The 22,671-nt window shown below is 34.4% G+C and overlaps 1 long non-coding RNA gene across 1 annotated transcript; it reads left to right on the forward strand.

The window, feature by feature from the left end:
• Positions 1–204: 204 nt before the first annotated feature.
• On the forward strand, positions 205–22,398 carry LOC123640636. The gene is made up of 3 exons (XR_006736003.1): positions 205–237; positions 16,329–16,402; positions 22,367–22,398. It is a non-coding gene; the product is annotated as an uncharacterized LOC123640636 (long non-coding RNA).
• The last annotated feature ends 273 nt before the right edge of the window (positions 22,399–22,671 follow it).

Raw genomic sequence — 22,671 nt, forward strand, 5'->3', positions numbered from 1 at the left:
ACCTAATTTATACAAAATATATGCAAACTACCATGTGTTCAGGCATTCTAAGTATATAAAACAAAAGATATGATCAATGCATGTGAATCTATTGTATCAAAGCTAGTCTGAAAATAATAATTAATAATATTGTCCTTGCTATTCTTTGTAATTATCACAGCCACAGAATTTTTCTTATAACTTATATTAATAAAAAGGATGGAATTTTGTTGCACAAGAAACAAGTCTCCTTTGTTGGTAAGTGTTGAAATCAGTACACATATGTCATGTTAATAAACCAATTTAGTAATGATTTGGAGTGGAGTGGTTGAGAAATGGGACTATTACTTTTGCCTCACTAAACTTCTAGGAAAAGAAAGAGACCATGTCTGTATTATAATGGTTGAAATGTATCAGATCAAATCTTTAGCAGTATTTCATGACTGCAAATTTTAATATGGCTCAGAAGCATAAGATCAATTTTCTGGGAAATCAGACCTTTAAATATGTTCTTCCATATCCAGTCTAGTCACAACATATAGATTTAGCAATAATCTTGAATACATTGCATATTTTTTAACTGAGGAAAAATTTGCATACAGATCACACATACAATTCAAGTTTTCATAAATATATACATTATACACCTTTGTAATAACTGCCCTTACTAAATTGTAGAAAACCTTACATTACCCCGAAAGCCTTTTAGTCAAACCCCATGTCAAATCAATAACCACTCTTCTGAGTTCTATCACCATAGATTAGCTTTGCCTGCTTTTGAGCTTCATATAAATGAAATTATACAAAAGTTATTCTTTGTCAGGTTGTTCTCACTCAGTAAAATGTTTCAAGACACAACGGAGCTGTAACATGTACCAAGAGTTTATTCTTTTTGCTTTTATATAATGAAGAATTAATTCTGGCCTTTGCCCTTGGGTATCATGAGGTGATACTTAAGCCCTTGGAAGGTCATGTCTGACAGGAGTAACTTTTGTTTGCATGTGAGCTTAGGCTACCAGACAGTCTAACAACATAATTTGTGATGAGAGCTTTGAATCATGAGTGTCAGTTCCTCCAGAGAAAATGGAGACTAAATGCTTGGGCCCCACCTTCAGAAAGCCTAAAGACTAAGATCAGCCATGCTGGCAGAATATGATTGAGTCCCCAAAACAATCTAGGCACCAAGGCTTGGATGAGCTTCACTGGTTGGCAATGGTTTGTGTTTTGATCACACATCAATGCCAGGAATGTAATGAAAGCATCCATGACTCCACAAGGACAGGACAACATCTCTAGGTTGGGTTTCTTTCTTGGAATCTGACCCTATGCACCTCTTTCCCTGGCTACTTTTAATCTTTTTCCTTCCCCTTTAAAAATAAGCACAAGTGTGGATTTAACAGCTTTTAATGAATTCAGTGAGTCTACCTAGTGAACTATCAGACATGAAGGTGGTTTTAGGAATCCCCCAAACTTGTGACTAGTATCATAAATGAGGGTAGTTCTATGTAGACTGGTCACTCTACCTGTACAATTGTTTAAATGTTCTCAATATTGGTTTCTAGTGCTCCACTGTATAAGTAAACCGCAGTTTATCAATCCTACTCCTTACAAATTTTTTTTCTTTTTTGGGCTATTATGACTATAGGTAATATTAATATTCATGTATAAGTTTTTTGTGGGCATTGGATTTATTTCTCTTGGATAAATATTTAGGAATGAGGTTTGTTGAAATTTTTGAATCTAAAATTTAATGTTTTAAACCAAATTTTGGAAATATCTTGACATAGGTCTTCAAGTTTTTCTTGTCCTTTCTCTTGTTTCCTTTAGGATTCTAATTATAGTTTTATAGGAATGCTTGATATTTTCTCCTTTCTTCAAAGGTGATAATTTTATGATGAACTGTCAAATTTACTGGCTTTTATTCTGCAGTATCCGACTGTTTTTAAGTTCATCCAATATTTTTTTCACTTTAGATATTGAAGTTTGCAGTTCTATAATTTCGCTTTTGTTCCTTTTTATAGCTTCTATTTAACTGCCAATGTTACTCATCTTTTCCCTTATTATGGTCATCTTTTTTTAAAGTCATTAAACATATTTGTAAGATTTGGTTTAAGTCCTTATTTAAAAACAAATCTGGTTTATTTATGTTGGGTTCTGTTTCCATGGACTGTACTTCTATTGACTCTGAGTATTTGGCCATTTCTCTGTATATTTAGTAATTTTTGAATGTGTACCGATATTATGTATGACATATTTCACAGACTGATTGCTATTAATGTCTTCCGAAGACTGTTGGTTATTGTTCTGGCAGGCAGTTAAATTACTAACTGCTTCCTTGAATTTGTTGAAAATAGTTTTTATGCTTATTTAGCCAGATTTGTGGAAAGCCCAGGCACTTATCAAGCCTCTCTAATTTGGCTAACCTTAACCACAAACTTTCTACCCTCTAGTGGGAAGGAGCTGATATCTCTGTGAATTTTTCAACTTTACAGCTGTGGATTTCCACCAGCTCTTTAATGTCTCCTGTATGAAGGCAAAATTTGAGAACCATCCATGAGAAATTTACTCACAGTCTTTGTGGCCCTATTCAGAACTTGCTACATCAGTTTTCAGCCACTTTGGAAGCCCTTAACTCCATTCTGATATTTCAAGCCAAAATGACTTCAGCCTTCTGCTTAAATTTAAAGTCTAGGGCTAGGAAGTGCCCTGCATGAAAAAAGCTGTATAAAGGTGGTTCTCAACTGATGAGGGTAGTATCTTTCTTTCAAGGGTCATATCACCTTCAATTTCTTCCTACTTTTGTACTTTCTCCAGTGCCTTTGAATAAGTTTGTTGTTGTATTTTGTTGTTTATAATTGGTATTTGCAGCAGCATCAGGCCTACATGATATTGTACCATTACTAGAACTATATCACCATCCAACATAATTTTTAATGTGCTTATTTCAATTATTAGCCAATTATTGATTTTCTAAGCACCAGTAATAAGCAAATTAAGATATAGAGGGGAAGTTGTTCTTGAACATATTAACAATACTTCAAGAAGACCATTATCAAATATAAATTCTTTGAATATGAGTAAAGAACTAGACAATCCAAGGGCACTTCTCTGGTTGATGAGAACTGATGATTATAATTAAAGTCTGATATTTCCTCACCATCACTTTTCAAAACTAATGCCTACAGAAACACTGATTTAAAACAATCATAATCCTTAAAAATTATAACTAAAATTTCAGAAATGTAAGGCACATACTATTGGTAGCACATAAAATCAAATTATTCTACAAGTACTTCCTAGAGGAGTTTTACTGAACTCAAAAGGCAGAGGAAAAAAGACACAAAGTGAAAATAGTACATTTAAGCTTTCTTTCCTCAAAAAAAAAAAAAAAAAAAAAAACAAAGTGAAAAGCTCAAAGTATTGTGATAATGGGAAAAAGATCAGCACAAGCAATTTATAAAAATAATAAATAAATAAATAAGCCTAGATATTTTTTCATTCTTTAAAATAAATTGCTAATTTTCTTTGCTAGGACTTAGAGAAAAAATTTTATCACTCTGTACATAAATTTTTCTTATATTAACCCTCGCAGATCTATAGTTAATGTTTTTGCCTTGTAAACATAAACCTACCTAATTTAAAATGCATTGAATGCTCCCAATAATAATACACAAAGGCCTTAGTTTTTTAATTTCCCTAAATAACTTATTCAACTACTATTTATCAGGTAACTTCCTGATGAGTACATAGCTCAGTAAAATACAAAGTGTGTTACGTCAATAGCAATGGATTAATGCAAGAATACTAAATAAGCTACTGTATTTTTGCTTATAACTATACACCCAGTGCCTAGAACAGTTCCTAATTTGTAGCAATCAATGGCATCCATTCAATAAATATTAGCAGAATAAAACATTTGAAAAAATAATGATTCCAAAAGATCACCTATCCTCGCCCTCTTTTCTCACGGAACTTTCTCTGGATACAAATTAGGGGAGAGGGGATTGTACTACACACAGATCTCCAGGTCAGAAATTCATTTAGGATCTTAAATTTTTTAGTAAATTAGGTTATGATACCCAATATTATTCTATTTTGCATAAAGGATACCTATATGGTTCAGATATATAGAATATATCTCTGAAAAGATAGAAAGTACCCACATTGATAAAAACACTTCTCTGGTCTTGAGAACTGTCAGTATCTTTGAGCCTACAAATTTGAGCAATTTAGGAAAGCCTTTTTTTGACTGGTATTAGCTATAGTTTTTCTTCTTTTTCTCTTTTCTTCTAGCCATATTGATGTTTAATTGACAAATAGGGATTATGTATATTTAAGGTGTACGACTTGATGTTTTGATATACCTATAAATTGTGAAATGATTACTGTAATCAAGGTAATAAACATATCCATTACCTCACATAGTTAACTTTTTATTTTTTCGTGGTGGCTCATCTGGAATATTATTATCTTACAGTTCTTGCTAGATATATCAATCCAGATGCCTACCTCCCCACTGCTAGGGAATTAGCTATGCTTACATTTCCCACTGAAAAGTAGCCATAGGCAGTGATCCTCTGTGACTCCAAATCCTCTACACAACCAATTAAGTTACAGGTGAGTACTTGATCAAAGGATAGGCGAGCTATGTTTCTAGCATTTAATGCAAAGTGCTTTCCATTTCTGGACAATGGTTTCTAACAAAGCTGGTCAGAATATTTTAACTGAATAGCACAGAAACAAACATCTAGTTTATACTGGGGAAATAAATAAACACTAGAACAGCTGAGTTACATTCATGGCAAAGCATTACTATGCTTAAAATGTATATCCAGAGCCTGTAGCCTTGGATTCAGAGTAATCTGTTTTCATTCCTGAAAAGCTCTGAGCCTTTTATCTTCTTACTCTTCCCAAGGCCTGGTTGTTCTTTTGTATTTTTTGTGAGTCATGGCCTTACAATCTGTGCAGTTCCAAAATAACTCTCATATCAATTAAAATAATTTGAGTGAATCTCCGTTTCTTGTGACAAGAAGCACTCAATTAAGTACTCTTGCATGGAGTTCACTCTTACCCAGCTGACCACACTTCCTACATTACTCTGGTATGAACTATGATGGAATTTCTCAATTTTCTGGGTTTTTTTGCTTCAAATATTTTCTGAGTCATCATCAATTATTTTGGTATTGCCAGCAACAATATACCATTTCTTCACTGAGGAGCCAACACTATTGTCATCTGTATCCCCTCTTTTGTACCTTTCCCTACAGGCATTTCCTCTAGAAACCCCTTTCATTCATTACTCTCCCCCAATATCTTTCTTACTTGAATGTCTTCTTCTTTCATTATTATTTTACTTCAGTCTGGAAACATATTCTACTCTTTTGCATCCTAAGGAAGAATCCTCTTTTGTTTAATGTTTTTCTCTCAAAATATAATCTGTTTACCATCAAATTTCTTAAGTGAATAACTTCAACTGACATCTTCTAATACTCCTGGGAGCATTTATGCCTAACCCTTCTGAAATCCTGCTTCTGCCCAATTTCTCTATTATAAATTCTCTTTCATATCACTAATGACCAGGTATTCACAAAATAAAATCTTCTGTTTTTGTGTTTTATTGGGCATAATGACATTGAACTATGTGATACAATTGGTAATGCCGTGTGTCTTTTATATATACATAACTTGTCCCCAAATATTACAAAAAGGGTAGAGGATAGAACAAGGAACAGAAAGGAAAGATTGTGTGATATCCTAAGGAGATACATAACAAAATAAAGAGAGATCTCCTGCTTCTCTCTTAAGGTTTGGTGTTCTTGTGAATTTTCTCCTCAGAACGCTTATCTTTTCACTCTTTTTAACCTCTGAACGTGTATTTTGTGTATAAAACCTGGACAAGGGTTTTAACAGGCTCTTAACAGGTTGTTGCTGAACACCAGATTTCCATGTGAAACTTACATAATTTTATGATTACTCATCCTTCCCCACTGTTCTGTATTGTCTCAGGAAGCTGACCGATTTGTTCTACACAAATGTACTCCCTTAACGTTCAGTGTATGGTTGAGTTTGGCGAATGCGGACTACTGACTTAAGGTAAAAAAAAAGGAGGAAAGTAAAGACAATTATATATTCCATTGTCTTTCTTTTAGTGGGGGTGCCAAAAGGCTGTCCACATCCTAGACTGAGTGACATAGTTCTTATCAACTGGTCCTCTTAAGACAGTTCTTCCACTCTGAATCTGGTAGCAATTTCCTCTTCCTTAGAGTTAGTAGTGTTAGTAGGCTCCGGCAATAACTAACCCTGTGGTTAGTATCACTTAGAGTTTCCATAAACTCTTTATTAAACTCTTCCCAAATTATCCAGTTAAACTATGCCATCTGTTTCCTCTTAGGGCACTAACAGATAAAGTAATTTTCATATATCTATAAATTTTCATTTTCACTCATGTTTTTAAGTCATTTTCTTTGGCTCCTACTCCTGAAAGATAAGCAAATTATCACTTTTTCTTCACCGTGCCTCTGGACCATTAAGTGGCTCTTAATCATCCAAGAATCTTGACAGAAGTAGCAGAAATGAGCCAAATGTAGAAACCACCCTGTACACAATAAGGATTTAGTAAGGCTTAACAATCTGCCCTTTTTTTTTTCACCATATACACTCTATCTTGGCAATTATATTCATTTTCAAACACTCCATTATCATCTCTTTAGCTGACTTCCAAATATATGGGACATGTTTAACTTTTCCTTTGATGTCTTTTATAAGCTTTAATTTTCTCATCTATCTACATAGGGTATTTATTATATGAATAATTAATCAACTTATGTAAAGTTCATCCCTGATATAAAACTAACAATTTACAGTAGCTATTACTAGTGCTGGTATTTAAAATGGACATTCAGTAAACACCTGGATTCCACCACACTCAAAAGTGAGTTTGTTGTCTTCTGCAAACCTACTCCTTCTGGTTAGTGGACATTGAATAAATAGAGGCAGTAGAATGCAGAAGTAATGGTTAGGGACTTTGGCTTCACTGAAGCTAAAGTACAACTGGATTAACCTCTATATTCTTCTTTTAAAAAGTTTTAAAGTCTCTGTAAGGATAAAACAGATTTTGATGTCTCCCTCTTATCTTATAGTGTAACAGAAAATTTGCCTTAAGTTTCAGAAAGGATTACATACATTTGGATGATACAATTCACAAGCTGAAATAGCACACTTTTGGGTAGACCAAATCCAAAGAATGGGTCTATCTTTAGGGTTCATCTCCCAAGGCAATCCTTTGTTACATAGTAGTCCAGGGTCCTAGGTCTAGGATTATCAAGATAGGAAGAGATACATGGAGGAATAATGTTTGTTGATTTATTCTAGTGTAAAATTGAAATTTTGAAATTTTCCTGGAGCTGAGATAGTTATAGCAAGGACATAGCCTACCTCTTTAATAAGCAATAGTCTAGAAATATAAGTAGAAGGTTCAATGGAAACTTAGAAATCACTGAATGGCTTTAACATATTTCCATTTGGAACAGAGAGCAAGGGGGACTTGACAATACCAGAACATTTCTTTAATCATTCAATAGCAGGCTATAAATGATTTATAATCATGTTCATAGGTCTTTCACAATTTTTACCTTTATAAAAGTCCTTTACCTAGAAGTCCCTTTTTCTTTAGCTAAAGTTTTTTTTTTATCTGTTATTTGAAACTAACTCAAATCACTATCCTCTAAGAAGCTATTAATGATCTCCACAAATAGAACAAATGATTATAACCCTGCAGAACAATTTCTACTTGCATTATAGATTGTCTCACAAGCTATCAGTACTTACCCTTCAATGGTTGTTTATTTAGAAGTCTGTCTCCTCCTCTTCTCTGTGTGCCTTCTGAAATCACGTCAGGTTCCATACATCTAGAAACTAGTAAAATGTAAAAGGCAGATATTCAAAAGATACTTGTTGAACTAAAATGCACAATTTATATTATATATAGTTGTTTATGGAGAACCTTTAGCTTATTAAAAAAAGAAGTGTTTATCTTTTTCTCTTCATTTATATGTGATTTTTCAGCCTAACCCTTCCTGAAAGACATTAGAGGAACAGTGATTATTATCTTGGCAATATTCCTTAAATATCTGATTATAAGACAATGCTTTTGGTTAATGATAATATAAGTCTACATAAGAAATCTGGTCATCTCTAACCGATTAAAGACATACACACACCTTTGTATAAATATATCATTCTTTCAAATGTCAGTCCATAAAAAGTAAAATAAATATTTTGTAAATTACAGTGAATAATACCTTTTTGAAATTATACATGTAATTCTTACCAGATTCAGTTGTCAGGATGGTTTTCTAGTATAAATCTTTCACTCTATGTATCTCAAGACAGTCTATTTTATAGTATATATAATTTTGCTCTATATTTTAAAATATTATATGTACATTTTTTATGTTATGGTTACATTTTAAATAATTCAATACTGAGTTTTGGTTCTTAACTATCATTGTATATGCAATATCACTGCAGCCTAATAAATGGTCACAATCCACCAATTTCATAAAACCTCAAATTTTTAAACTAATAATTGTTACTTTACAATACATTCAGATTTCATTTTGAAGTATCTTTTCTTATTAATTCACTGATCTCAGAGAAAGGTATGCTTATTTTTTCAGCTATAATTCCAAAGGAATCTTTAAAAATGGAAAATTAATGACTTTTGAAGTGACCAATAAAAAGTATGCCCTACTTCCTTTTATTACATATCTTGGAAATAATCCAATTTCTTTGAATTTAACTTAATATCTCAATTCTGTTTATAGTTGATTTAAGCGAATCAAGTTATAGAATTTTATAAAATCTCTTATTCAAAAACAAGTAAGCTACAGATAAAAAAGGCTTGATTATATTTTCTAATAAATGATTGCTAAAAATAATTAATCTTTTGTACCTTTTTTTAGATTCACTAAAGCACATCAATAGCCTTTCTTAGTTAGGAATTATTGCAACTTCTTTCAACATGCTTACTGTGCATGTATGCACATAATAACATTTAAAAATATTTAATGTAGAAAATATTAAATTATATTAAGATGGTTTAAAAATATAGTGATTTATAGCAAATAATGTGGTTATCTATAAACCCAAATCTCCAAGTTTCTATAAGAGCTCTGAATCCTAAAGCAGTTTTTAAAGTGAAGCCCCTCCATACCCAAAGATAATGTCAAAAAAGCAATTATCAAAAGCCTGTATCCTTACATATTCTAATTAATTAAATCACTGACTAGCAATAAAGGTATACTCTGACTAGACAGGGGTCCCATAAAATGACCTAGAGCATTTACTGTGTGTCAGATGCTAGAAATAAGATCGGGAAGCAAAAACTTGTGGAGTTTATATTTTAATGTGAGAAACTGAAATGAAATAACAGAAATAACTATAACATAAATGCTACAAAAAATTAAGATGTGTAATGAAAACCTATAACTGGAGACCTGATTTATGGGGTGGAAGGTAGGGAACATAAGGAAGGTATAGCTTGTAACATCATTTATCAACTCAGCATCTGTTATCTTCTTTTTCTTTTTATCGGAGTCCTTTATCTTTATTTGGATTCTAGTCTTCCCCATAGAAATCCTTTGCTGCAGGACCAATGACATTCAGAGTCCTAGGGATGGGCTTGACTAGTTGAAAATAATAATATGGCACTTGCTAGTGATGAGCATATGAGAAACCAAGAAACACTTGAGAGGCACAGGAGCAGAAAATCAAAAGAGAAAGATGTACAGAAATGAGATGTTGGTAGACAGCAGAAAAATAGAATATTACAAGTTGCAGGAGATAATGAGTATTGGACAGTCTGGCAGTGGAGAATAGAATAATGGATAAACAGACACACACTAAAATACAGTTTTATTGAGAATTAAAATAGCCATCACTATTAACTCTACAGATCTTGAAAATACACAAACAGGAAAATCTCAGGGTTTTTATTTTTGAGTGTAAGACCTTTCTCCCAAGCCCCAATCTCATCTCAAACCTACTTCTTAAATCTCCATTTGAATTTCAAAGAGATCTTTCTTATTGGATACGTCTAAAACTAAACTCTATCTTCACCCCAAATCAGCTTCACCCACAACTTTCCATATATTTGCTGATGGACTGGATACTGTTTGTGCTGCCAAGATCCCCTCATCAGTGTTGAGCTACTCATTTCCCCAGATGCCAAGAGTATCAGTTGCTTAGAGCTCACAGAATTTCTGGGGCCTTTTCCAGAAATTCTCCTGCTCCAAATGGATGGGAGCTGAAGTAGCAAGATTATGCCCCACCTCCAGATGTACTTTCCATCCAGTGAAAATTCAACACAAGGACACAAAAGCCCAACCTTCTCGCCCAAACTTAGGACAACTCTGAGGGCTCATCTGAGCTCCGGGGTTTCTGGTAGGATCAGCTCTGTTGCAGTTTCTACCTCTGCCCTATCCTGTGTCCCTCACTCCTACAGTAGTTCTTCTCCCCCAGTAAACCACCTGGGTAAAAACCTCCATTTCAGATTCTGTTTATTGAAGGTTTTTGACTGAAGAGAGTTTGTCCTAAGTGTGGTCCTAAGAAGAAGACCCTAACATCGGATTTGGGAGCTGAATCACCAGCCAGCTAGCTGGCAACAAGTACTGAGAGCCCTTGGCAAACCCTAGTGGTGCCACTGTTACACAGTTCACAGATGTAGAAGAGTCTTAGGAGAAGGAAACGTGGTCTTGTATACAATCTATCAGGTATTTCAGAAGTTTAGAGAGAGCACTAATGATACAGGACAATAAAATTGAATAGATGTTGTTTCCTCCAATACTAATTCATTGAGGGAAAATAATAAGGGGCTAAGGGCAATTAATCACTAATTTAGGGTGAAATTTGAAAACCAGAGGGCTTTCTTGGCAGTTTATAAAGAGATTCTTATCTCTTAGAGCTACAAGACAGATGAAGCTGAAGAACAGGCACAGGAAGTAATTATAAAGGTACAGAGTTTCAAGGAAGGTTTAATTTTCAGTCCAAGCTCTAATTGGAGAAGAATGGAACCTAAGACTTGGGATGTGTACATCTGGCTCGATTCACTTGAAAACCTGGAGATGTGATCCAATTCCCAGCCCTTGTTTAAAAATAATGAAGAGGTCTCTGCCTTGCCCCTCTCAAGATACGCCTTCTCTTTCTTTCTTGGTCACTGGATAAATAACTAGGATCGAGTTGCCACATATTCCAGGGAGTGTTGGGATTCTGATAGTGAAAGGGTCATACTCAGAAAATGTATGGAAGTAAAGGACTGAGCTAACATGTACCAGCAGAAACACAGTGTATATTTATGAAAATAGATAATGAAAATGATAGATTGAGGAGAAAGGGTTAGACAAATAAGAATTAAATCAGAGTTTATCAATATGAGAGCACCTTTCTATGATGCAGTATTGAATTCTGTGGTAAGTTCCCTGGAAAAATGAAGTTATATGTGCCTGCTATGTTGAAGCTTGGAAGTTGGCAGCATGCTGAAAGTTATGTTCCACCTTAAAGTGAAATAGAAATGTCAGAAAGTTATGGCAAAGGATCAAAAGCCTCAGAGAAATGTTCAACTAGAATGTATATACTACATAAAACCAAAACATTTTAATTAATTATCTTCTATGTGAAGTCCCAGAATATCCTGTTTTTCAAAGCAGTAAGGTTGTTCCTTGTGGACAGTATTATCCCTGGAGGAGATGTTGTTATTGCCATGAGATCACTGATAAATGTGACCATGATAGAGACTAGATATGCATACTTAACCATAAGGCAGGTACAATGATAGCAAAGAATGAAGCACTTTGAGGGCAGGTCAGCAGGCCTGACTACAGAGAGCTACGGAGTCAGTTAATAAGCCTAGGGCAAGGCAGATGGGAAGCCAACAGGTAGATCCCTATAGTATTATACCATAACAAAAATAAATCAAGGGTAGATAATTGGCATTCTGAGGGAAGATGACCCAGTCACAATTCAGGATTTTTTTCCAATTCCTAGACCTGAGCCGGCTCTCAGATGAAGTACTCAATGACTGAAAAGTGTTTACATATTTAGAAGTAAGGACCCAGCAATACCATGACAAAATATATAATGTAAGCAAACTCTGACGTTTTCCCCAAAGCTACCTACTCAGGTAACAATTCACTGGGAATGCATAACAGAGACATTTAAACAACTTTTGGATATATATTTCAAGTTGACATTGATGCCAGTGACCAAAAGCATTATCATTGCCACCCAGTCAGAGTGGGATGATATGGATGCTGGGTTATAAATTGAGTCCTGGCTCAGGTCAGGCTGCAGCAGGCCCACTGGACTTCTGGACCAATCTTATGATTTCTCCATTCCATGAGTATGTAGTCGGAACAGCCATTCCTGATAGCTAACAGAACACTCATTTAGTTTAATTTAGTTTAGTTCTGTTTTGTTTATCTGGGGATAAAGGCCATCACAGTGGCACAGGCTAAGTAGAAAGAAGACTCTCAAGCAACTGCACCAAATCCCAGCCAAGACAGACATAAAATAAATTTTATATTCAAAGAGGAATGGCAGATTTGTACCACACTTAAAGATACAAATAATTCAATAGGCCCACCATATTTCCTTTTAATTCACCAATCCTGCACCTGTAAAAAGCAGATGAATCATGGAAGACACTGGGGGACTCCTACAAGCTTAACTATAATAGTAACCCTGATCAAACCTATGTCAACTGTGAAGTCTTTGCTGGAATAAATTAGCAAAGACTCAGGTACATGGTATGGGGTCATTGATCTGGCAGTTCTTCCCCTTGCCCCCCTACCTCTCAAGAAGAATCAGAAACAGTTCACAATCACCTGGGATAGAAAATATAGTAAATATTTACAGTCTTGCACCAGGCTATATTAACCTTTTGGCTCTCTGTCATAAAGTAATTCAAAGAAACCTATACTACCCAGAAATTCTATAGACTATTACATTGGCCCAATCTCCATTTTATCAGCAATACCACGTTGATCAGATCTGATAAGCAAAGAATGGCAAACAAATTGAAGCCTTACCAAAGAACGTGTATTCCAAAGGAAGGGAGATAAACTCTATTAAGAATCAGGGGCCCACTACATCAGTGAAGGACAGGGAATTCAGTGAACTTTAGGATACCAGGACCTCACCTCCAACTTAAAGTAGATATCTTTGCATTACAAACTGAGTAAAAACTGAAGTTCTTACAACCACTTAAAAGTTTTAAGTTATCTGTCCTCTGTCCTCTCTCTGACCTCATTTTCTGCTATTCCCCCATCACTATTCATTCCACTCACGCTGGCCTCTGTGCTGCTCCAGGAATGCTCCCAGAACAGAGCCTTTGCTAATTTCCCTGCTGCTTGGAAGGCTCTTCTCCCAGATGTCTGTATGACTAATTCCCTTCCTTCCTTTAAGTATTTGCTCTAAGTCACCTTTTTAATGAGATCCACCTTGTGTTGCAACCAGCCCTCCACCACCATCATCTCTCACGCTCAATGTTCTCGGTCTCTATTATTCTTCATTAATTTCCTTTTAAAAAATAGCACAAGTTCTAATATGCTTAATATTTTACCTATTCTTAGTATTTTATCCTTTTTTTTCTGTCTCTTCACTGCTAGAATATAAGGGAAAATAATCTTTATTTCGTTCACTAATGTGTCCCAATTGCCTAAAACAATTCCTGGCATATATTAAGTGCCCAATAAATTTTATCAAATGAATTGGGAGAAAAGAACAACTGCCACTTTGATTACAAAAACCTTTGAAATGATAGTCTTTACTTCAGGAAAGCAGTGAAGGCGGGGTTGAAAAATAAGTTGTATACATCTCAATAATTCCTAAGCATATCTGTTGAACCATAGTGAGACAAGCAAGGAGAAATTGATACATTTGTAAAACAAGGATACGTTAAGTAATTCAGTCCTCTGAAACCTCATTAACATCTACTATGTATCTTCTCTATCTATACCACTTTATAAACATTATTTCTCATAGTGATGACTCCAGATTCATAAAGGAAATACTGCTAAAATACATTCCATGTGTACTCTTTAAAAATTTGGAGAAGAAAGTAATGCATATATTCATTATTATTCATTTTGAAAACAGTTTGAATGGTAAAAAGGTATAAATGGTTAATCTCTTAGGTATTTAGAAAATACTAATGGAGATTAGCTCCTTTGCCTGTAATTCTAAATAAAAGAAGAGATGCAAAATGTCATACTGTGAAATCTCAATTATCAATGTGTACTTTTTCCAGCCTGTGCATTAGGTGCCATGTGTTTCAAATCATAGAGCAACTGCTCTGCACTATGCAGAACATTTCTGAGTGTCAGATTCTGTCTCCCTCCCTAACCTCTGTCTATGCAGGTGCTCCCACATGTGTAGGTTACCACCTGCAGATTCTGGTATTAGCAGCAGTCTAAAACTAATTCAGATCCAGCCTAATTCATAGGAGATACTTCCTTCCTGAGGCAATATCTTTATAAAATCATAAGCTAGTCTTACAGGGAGCCTTGGATGCAATTTAATACTATGGCATATAAGCAGAGCCCTAAGTGGACAGTCTTGGTACCAACAGGGACATAGAGTATTAGCTTGAAGGTCAGACTCTACCAGTCTCCCTTAAACAGAACATCTCTGCTTCACCTTTACTATTTCCTGGGGTTCTACTGGAGACTATTTTTTAACCAGAGTTTTAAGGAATTTTCTAAAAACTGAAAATGCTATGAATTTATTCTTTACAGATAAAGAACAAAAATTCCAGAGAGTAGAAAGAGCTCTGTGATTCAGTCACAAATGTTCTTTTGTTTAATTCATGCATGAAACCATTTTTTATACTATATTCTAAGTTTTGAAAAGGATCTGCATATTTCCTGAGGTTAATGATACAGAGCTGATGAAATTGATGGCGAAGTCTTTGGAATTCATAGTTTAAAAATGTAAAACCTAGAAAGTGTTGGGCTGTTAAAGCCAAAACCAAGGGGGGTAGTGCAAAGTCACAGGGGTCAAAATTAGCAGAGTTATTAAGATCCATGGGCTACTCTCCCTTCTACACCTCCAGTTCTGAACTGTCTTTAGAGCTCCAGCTGTCTCTTTGACCTCTCCACTGAAGAATTCAGAAGTGAATTCTCAAACTTTAAAGCACCTTTCCCAAGAAAACCCTGTTTTTTCTTTAAACCTTCCCTCCCTCAGATTTTCCCAGCTCTGTGATTAAATCTATAGACCCAGAAGCTCACGCTAAATATGTATGTGTTCTCCTGGTTTCCCTCTTTCCTCAGTTCCCTCATTGAATATATGAGTAAGCTCTGTCAATACTATTGCAAAACATATCACCAATATGTTAACTAACCTAAACCTAGTTCAAACTAACACTGTCTCACAACTAAACGCTACAACAGTCTTTTATTAGTTATCACTGCTTTTGTTTTGCTGTTTATAGTGCATTCTTTCCATGGTAGCCAGAGAAACTTTCCCTGGCCACTCAGTCAAAGTAACTAGTCAGATATTCTCAATTACATCACTCTTTTTAATTTTCTGAGCTCTACTCATCGTATTTTTTATTTGTTAGAATTTATTTGCCGTTTTTTTGCCTGCTAGCCTTACTTACTGAAATGAACTGTTTAGGGCCAATGCTTGTCTTATTCTTCCTATTTCACTAGCGTCTAGAATATGGCCTGGAACATAGTAGGTGCTCAATAAATATTTGTTGAGCAAATGGATAACAATAACAAATAATCAGGTTATACAATATTACAACTATGGTTTGATATTTTTAAATGTATAGTTTCTAATTCTTTTGTAACCACAGAGTGTCTTTCTTAACATAACCAAGTTTACCGGTCATAATATAAAATGGACAAGGTTAAAAATACTGCCTGGCCAAGGGCAATGGTCACACCTGTAATCCCAGGAGTTTGGGAGGCCAGGGCAAGAGCATCACTTAAGCCTAGGAGTTTGAGACCAGCCTGAGCAACAGAGTGAGACCCCCCATCTCTACCAAAAATAGCTGGGTGTGGGACACGCTCCCCTAGTCCCAGCTACTTGAGAGACTGAGGCAGGAGGAATCTTAAGTCCAGGGGTTTGAGAGTGCAGTGAGCTATAATGGCATCATTGCACTCCAGCCTGGGTTACAGAGCCAGACACCATCTCTAAAGAAAAAAAGAAAGAAAGAAAGAGAAGAAAAGAAAGAGAGAAGAGGAAAAAAAAAAAGATACTGCCAGATATATTATTCTTTGTTCTCAAGCATAAAGTGACCAATTAGACAGATAGTTATGGTTAAGCCTTTATTATTTTTTTAACAGAAAAGTCATCTTTCCTGGAGACTACTTCATTCACACTCAAGTTTCCTTTTCAGAGAGGTCCATGCACAATGCAGGTAATATTAATCACATTTATATTTTCTTTAAACTTCCACATCTTTTGCTTGTATTTTTACTTTTTAATTATGTTTTACGTATGTTAGTAGTAATTTTATTGTATCTGAATAACACAGCTGATGATGCGATGGAGATTCACTGCCAGTATTGACACTTAGAGCCCAGAAACAGCAAGTTAGGGGAATATGTGCAGGGTTAAGGAAAAAAAAACAGTTAAAATTAACATTTTTTTTATGATTTGAAAAAAACCATATCTGCTATGTTCCAAAGATTGCTTTATCCATTTGACCACACAGCATCCAGAGATGAAGTCACTTGCTCAAGGTCTCACAGCTATCTGGTAATATAACTGAAACTAGAACTAAGGACTTTGATTAAAGTCCAGTGCGTCACTATATCTAATTATCTGATTTATGTGTGTATTTATTCATTCAACCCATTATTGATGGTCCACTATATTTTAGAAAAATAACACATGTGACACAAAAGATTGAAATGGTCATATTTGTCTATATCTATAGAAAGGATAAAGAACAAATATATTTTAAAATTTCTTTATTACTGGCTAAACTGGTGACATGCTAACTCTCTGAATTTTATATCTCACTAGTTTGGTAAAATTTCTTCCTTTATGAACAGCAGATCAGTCTTATCCTACTCGTTGCACTGATTTGGTGCTTGCTAGACAATTGTTTTGTTTTCTAAGAAATTTTGCTGTAAACTTTACATACATTATCACATTTAATGTTCACACCAAATCAGTAAGTTAGACATTATGAATCTCACTTTTTAGGTGATGGTAACTGAGGTTTAAATACTATAGCTAGTAAGAAATAGAGCTAAGTTTTGAACTTCTATCTTTATAGCTTATGCCCAGATCCATTCAAGTATGCCATTCTGTCTTCTGATTATTTTTCCTTAATTTTCAGTATTTGAATGTTTCCTGAGTTTTAATTTCACCCATATATTTCAAATATACAAGGGTTTCTTGTCTCTAGACTTACACAATAAGCTTCAGTACAGGCTTGTAAATTTAATTTTCTGTCTGGGCCATTTTCTCCCAACCTATTTCTGAAACCCTTCCCCCATAATCAGCTACTTCTTGTGACCACACTCTACTAATGACGATTACCCACCAGACATCTTTGGGTGTGTCCAGATGAAATATGATTTTAGTATTAACATATGAAAAACAATTATAAAGGTGAATAAGCTCTCAAAATATATTTACTTACCTTTACAGTGCCCGTAAACAATGCCATTTCACTGATAATATTTGAGACTCAAGACCAACACATAGGGAAATTATTCTAAGCTAACACAATGTTAATCATTATTATTGATACTATAATTGTGATTAAAAAACACTGAGAACATCACTGATACGCTTTTCTACACTAGATTCTTTGGGTTGTTCCTGGTGAATCTGCTCTCTTTAAATCAGGAATCTTGACTTCTAGGTTCTTTAAGGCTAAAGGCCCTGGACAGCCTGACACTCACATGGTCTTTAGCGTCACAGAGGGCAGTTACTTATCCTTTATCTATTTTATTCGGAACTCTTATCTGTTTTATGCTGAACTCATCCATGGCTTTAAGGTGAATCTTTTAGAATTTGTCTTTCATGATGTTCTCTTTGTTTTGATTTGGTAGTTTTGGTAATAGCTTTGCCAATTAATATTTACATCCATTCTAAACCTTCTCCCTGGCTTCTGGAGGCAGTTCCAGACTGTCACTTCAGGCCCTGATCATTGGCCTGAAATATCATCACTCGCAGTTCCTGCTCTCCCAAGTGAGATATGAGAGACGATTCCATGTTCGAATGATAGTATCTGCAGTGTGACTTGGGAATAGTTTCTCTCACTCTTTGAGGGCAATATAAGGGAGCCTCAGTTTTATAAACAACAAAGAGAAGGGGTGTCTTTGTCAGTTCAGACTGTGGTAACAAATTACCATAGACTGTGTGGCTTAAACAACAATTTATTTCCCACAGTCTGGAAGCTGGGAAGCCCAAGATCAAGGTGATTACAGCTCTAGTGTCTGGTGAGGGCCCACTTCCTGGTTTCATTTTATTGTCATATGGCAAAAACCAGAGAGAGCACAAGCTCCCTTGCCTCTGTTTATAAAGATGCTAATCCCATTCATGGGGACTCCACCTTTATGACCTAATTACTTCCCAAAGACATCACTTTCTAATACCCTCACATCAGGGGTTAGGATTTTAACATATGAAGTTGGAGGGGACACAAACACTCAGCCCACAGCAATGGACTTCATCATTTTAATATGTTATGAACATTGTGAATAGTTAGGAAAGCAATTTGCCTATTCTTCATGTTTATCCCTTAGCCTAGTATTCTGCTTCTTTAAATTTTACTGTATTCTTAGAATAGTGATAAAAAAAATAACTACAACAAAAACAAAACAAAAAAAACCTTATACTCAGACTCCTTATATATAAATACAGTCATGCTGCCTAATGTTTCAATTTCCAACAGACCACATATACTACAATGATCTCATAAGATTATAATATTGTATTTTTACTGTACCTTTTCTATGTTTAACTATGTTTAGAACACAAATACCATTGTGTTACAATTGCCTACAATATTCAGTACAGTTAACATGCTGTACATGTTTGTAGCCTAGGAGCAGTAGGCCACACCACAAAGCCTAGGTGTGTAGTAGGCTAACAGCTAGGTTTGTGTAAGTACTCTCTATGATGTTTGTACAATGACAAAATCACCTAATGACATATTTCTCAGGAGTGACACATTGTTAATGGACACAGAACTGTAAATGTAGAATACTAATTGGAAAGCCAAATAATACTCTTTTGAGTTATCTATTATGACCTCTTATTCATTGATCTTAATAAAACTCTTTTAAAATTCAGTACAGTCTGAAACCTCATACAGTGAGTATTATAAATAAATAAGTGTTCCTCGCCAATTTAAATCAATCTTGTTCTTTCCAGTTTGGGGTTTGCCATTGTTTAACACAGTCAAAGACAAACATAAATGTAGTTACAATAGCCAGCATATGAGTAATGCATAAAATGCTTTAACTTTCCTTTTTAGAAAATGTTAAATAAACACATCAAAGTAATCACCTAACCAAAGGCCCAGGTCATATTATTTTAATGAAACCTATATGGGATTTATTTTGAACATGTCCAAGTTCACACCAAATGACTAGATAATTCAACAGCCCACCTGCAGAAATTTCCTGGCCACATAAAACTCACAGCCAGGACTTATTTTCTACTCACCTTTAGAAGCAATTTAAATGTTGATTTCAACGTCTGCAAGCAGCTTGAAGTCCAGATACACAGATGCCTAATTTTTATGCTGTGTTTTTATAAGAGCACGTTCAATTTATGAGTTCCTGTGAACAAGTTCTAAATTTCATTTTTGGAGAAAGACACAGATAAATTTGGGGGTCCAGGTGTGTTTGTGTTTCAAATGGTATCTTGTTATTTTGAATTAGCTTCTAGTAAAATTTGGATCTCATTATTTGTTCAACAATCAGTATATGACAGAGAACTTCAACTTATTTTTTTTATACTTAACAGCCAGCCCCACATATTTACCTAAAGAAGTAATATAATGCTTAGCAGATACATGAAATTTGACTTTATTTTTTATTTTCAAATTGTATACTATAAAAATGATAGCATTAGAAAAATTATACTAAAATTTTAAGCAAGGACATCTGTGAAATTGAAAGACAACAACAGAGCTCCATTCTAACCTGTTTTTCTACATGAAAATAATGGAATCTAACTGGAAGCAAAAGTTCCTATGCCATTAAATCAACTGCAGAAGTGTGTGACTCAACATTTCAAGATAAAAATCACACCACTTTATGATTTACTTACAAAAAGAAAAATTTCCATTCTTCTCATTTAGGGCCTTGAAACCTGCAAACGTTTCTATTAGGAGACTTTCCATAAAGACAGAGCTTGAATAAATATCAGATTCAATACACTATAACATATTTCTAATGTTCTGCATCTACTCTTAAGTAGACATCAAAATTCAAATTTTACTTTCTGTGCTGTAAAGCAGCACTTTGATTCTTGAAATGTACATTATGTAAATATCAAGGGAAATGTCAATATGTAAAATAACAATGCTTTCCAGCATATGGCAGAAATATCTACTAATTACTAATAGCAAGTTGCCTGAGCGCCAATCAAAATACATTACGGCCATAGCTTCTAAGTCTCTGTACTTCCATATCAGTTTGGAGATTTGGGATCACCCATCAGTGTATTCTTAGATAATTATATTTGACCTAGATAGGGGAGCTCAAATCTTGGCTCAAGCAATTTTTAAATGCAGTAAAATTATGTAGCTACACATTGGACTTTATATCAATATAGAAGTAAAGATGCATGCTTCATACTTGGAAATACTATAAAAATAACATTTAGAAGAAAATAAATGTATTTATATTATTATTTATTTATGAAATCAATTCATATGATAGCTCCTTTTATTCCAACTACCATATAACTATTTCTTCTCTGATTGCCAAGAACACTTGTCATCCTTTCCAATCAAAGGAATTCTACAGAAAATTAATATCCCAAAACTCTTATCAAGATAGTATGTAAACCCTCTGATGACTAATTATCTTGCTGATTTTTCTATTCCCATTCTGATCCATTTCTTGAATTAGAAGATGGTGAAATTACCTTAAGATCATCTTAAATATCTACAATTTATTAAGCCTGGCTAGCATTCATACAAATCTGTAGGTTCCAAAGAATGTTCACTATAGTTATTTCTCTATTAATGTCTTAAGAGCAAAACTGAGCGTGGCTCTTCCATTCAAGAATAGGCATTTTCTTATATCATATTATGTTTACAAGTGTACATTAAATACCATGTGGAGTTATAATAGCGGTAGTTTTTAAGTGCTGTGAAAATGAGACAAGAATTTTTGATATCATGGAGCTCAGAAAATATCAGTTTAAACTGATTAATACATAAATATAATTATTGATTACTTTTATATTATTTATATGGTATTATTATAGCTGCTGCAAAGGGAAATCATGTACAGCATAAGAAGCAATTTCTGAAGGAAATACATATCTTAATAGAAAACTTAACAAGGTAATTAATATCAAATCCTAAAAGATATGATATATACTAGAGATATTCAGAAATGGAAGTGATGCCTTCCATTTGGTCACATAATTCACTTGGGTGTCATCAACAGGTACAATCAAGAGGTGTTTTAAAGGTGTGTTATCATAAAATTTTATTTTTGTTCATAGTTGTAGACTGAGGTAGAAAAATCATACAAATGGTTGAGAGGGTTAGATGACTAAGTCAGAGAATTATTGTAACTGAAGATTGAATATGATGTTGGATTCCAATAGTGAAGTATCTTAAATGTCAATCTGAGAAATCTGGTTTTATACTGAAGCAGTGGGTTGTCATTTCAGTACTTCAGCCATTTATTGGGTACTTCCAGTGGGGTAACCATTGAGGTCACAGAGATGAACAAAAGCAAAGTGGTCTAGGAGATTGTGAAAAAACATTCAGATTGTGCTACAAATGGAATTTCAAAAATCTAATAATATAGCATGTATAGTAAGGGAAAAATATTTAATAAACATCTGTTAAATATTGGATTTCTGTAGTACTTTATGCATTTTTTACATTACATAATTTTTATGATTTACACATTTCCACATACACTTGCTCATTCAAGGCTCACAACCTCACAATAACCCTTTGAGTACGCAGAACAGTTATTAGTACTAAGATTATAAAATAAATCACCAAGACTCAGAAAATTTAAGTGACTTGTCACAGTTAAACAGCCAAGATTTTACTATAGATACTGACTGAGATACATTCTCTTCTTAGAAATAAAGGCTACAAAATAGTTCTAATATGTTGCAATTATTTTTTCTCTTTCTCTATGGTTTCCAAATAAACCAGAGAGACTAAACAAGGTCATAAGAAGAGCGTCAGGTAAACAGTGGTGTAACTTTGAAGGTAAGGACTCTTCTAGGCCTGTTAAAACTCAAAAGCTAATACTCAAACAGAAGGTAATAAAGGGGAAAAAAAGTGAAGAATATTCTTTCTTCTAGTAAACCAGTTACTTCTCAAAATCTACTTACAATTCAAATGAAAAGAGTTCAGAGGATTCTCTCAGCGTTGCTCCTTAAATCCTTACATTTAAACTGTTTCATTTCATTGCCAACACATCGAGTTCACTATACATAATAATGAGTGTCACTGAC

Source organism: Lemur catta, chromosome 6 (assembly GCF_020740605.2).
Source record: "Lemur catta isolate mLemCat1 chromosome 6, mLemCat1.pri, whole genome shotgun sequence".
NCBI classification, from domain to species: domain Eukaryota; kingdom Metazoa; phylum Chordata; class Mammalia; order Primates; family Lemuridae; genus Lemur; species Lemur catta.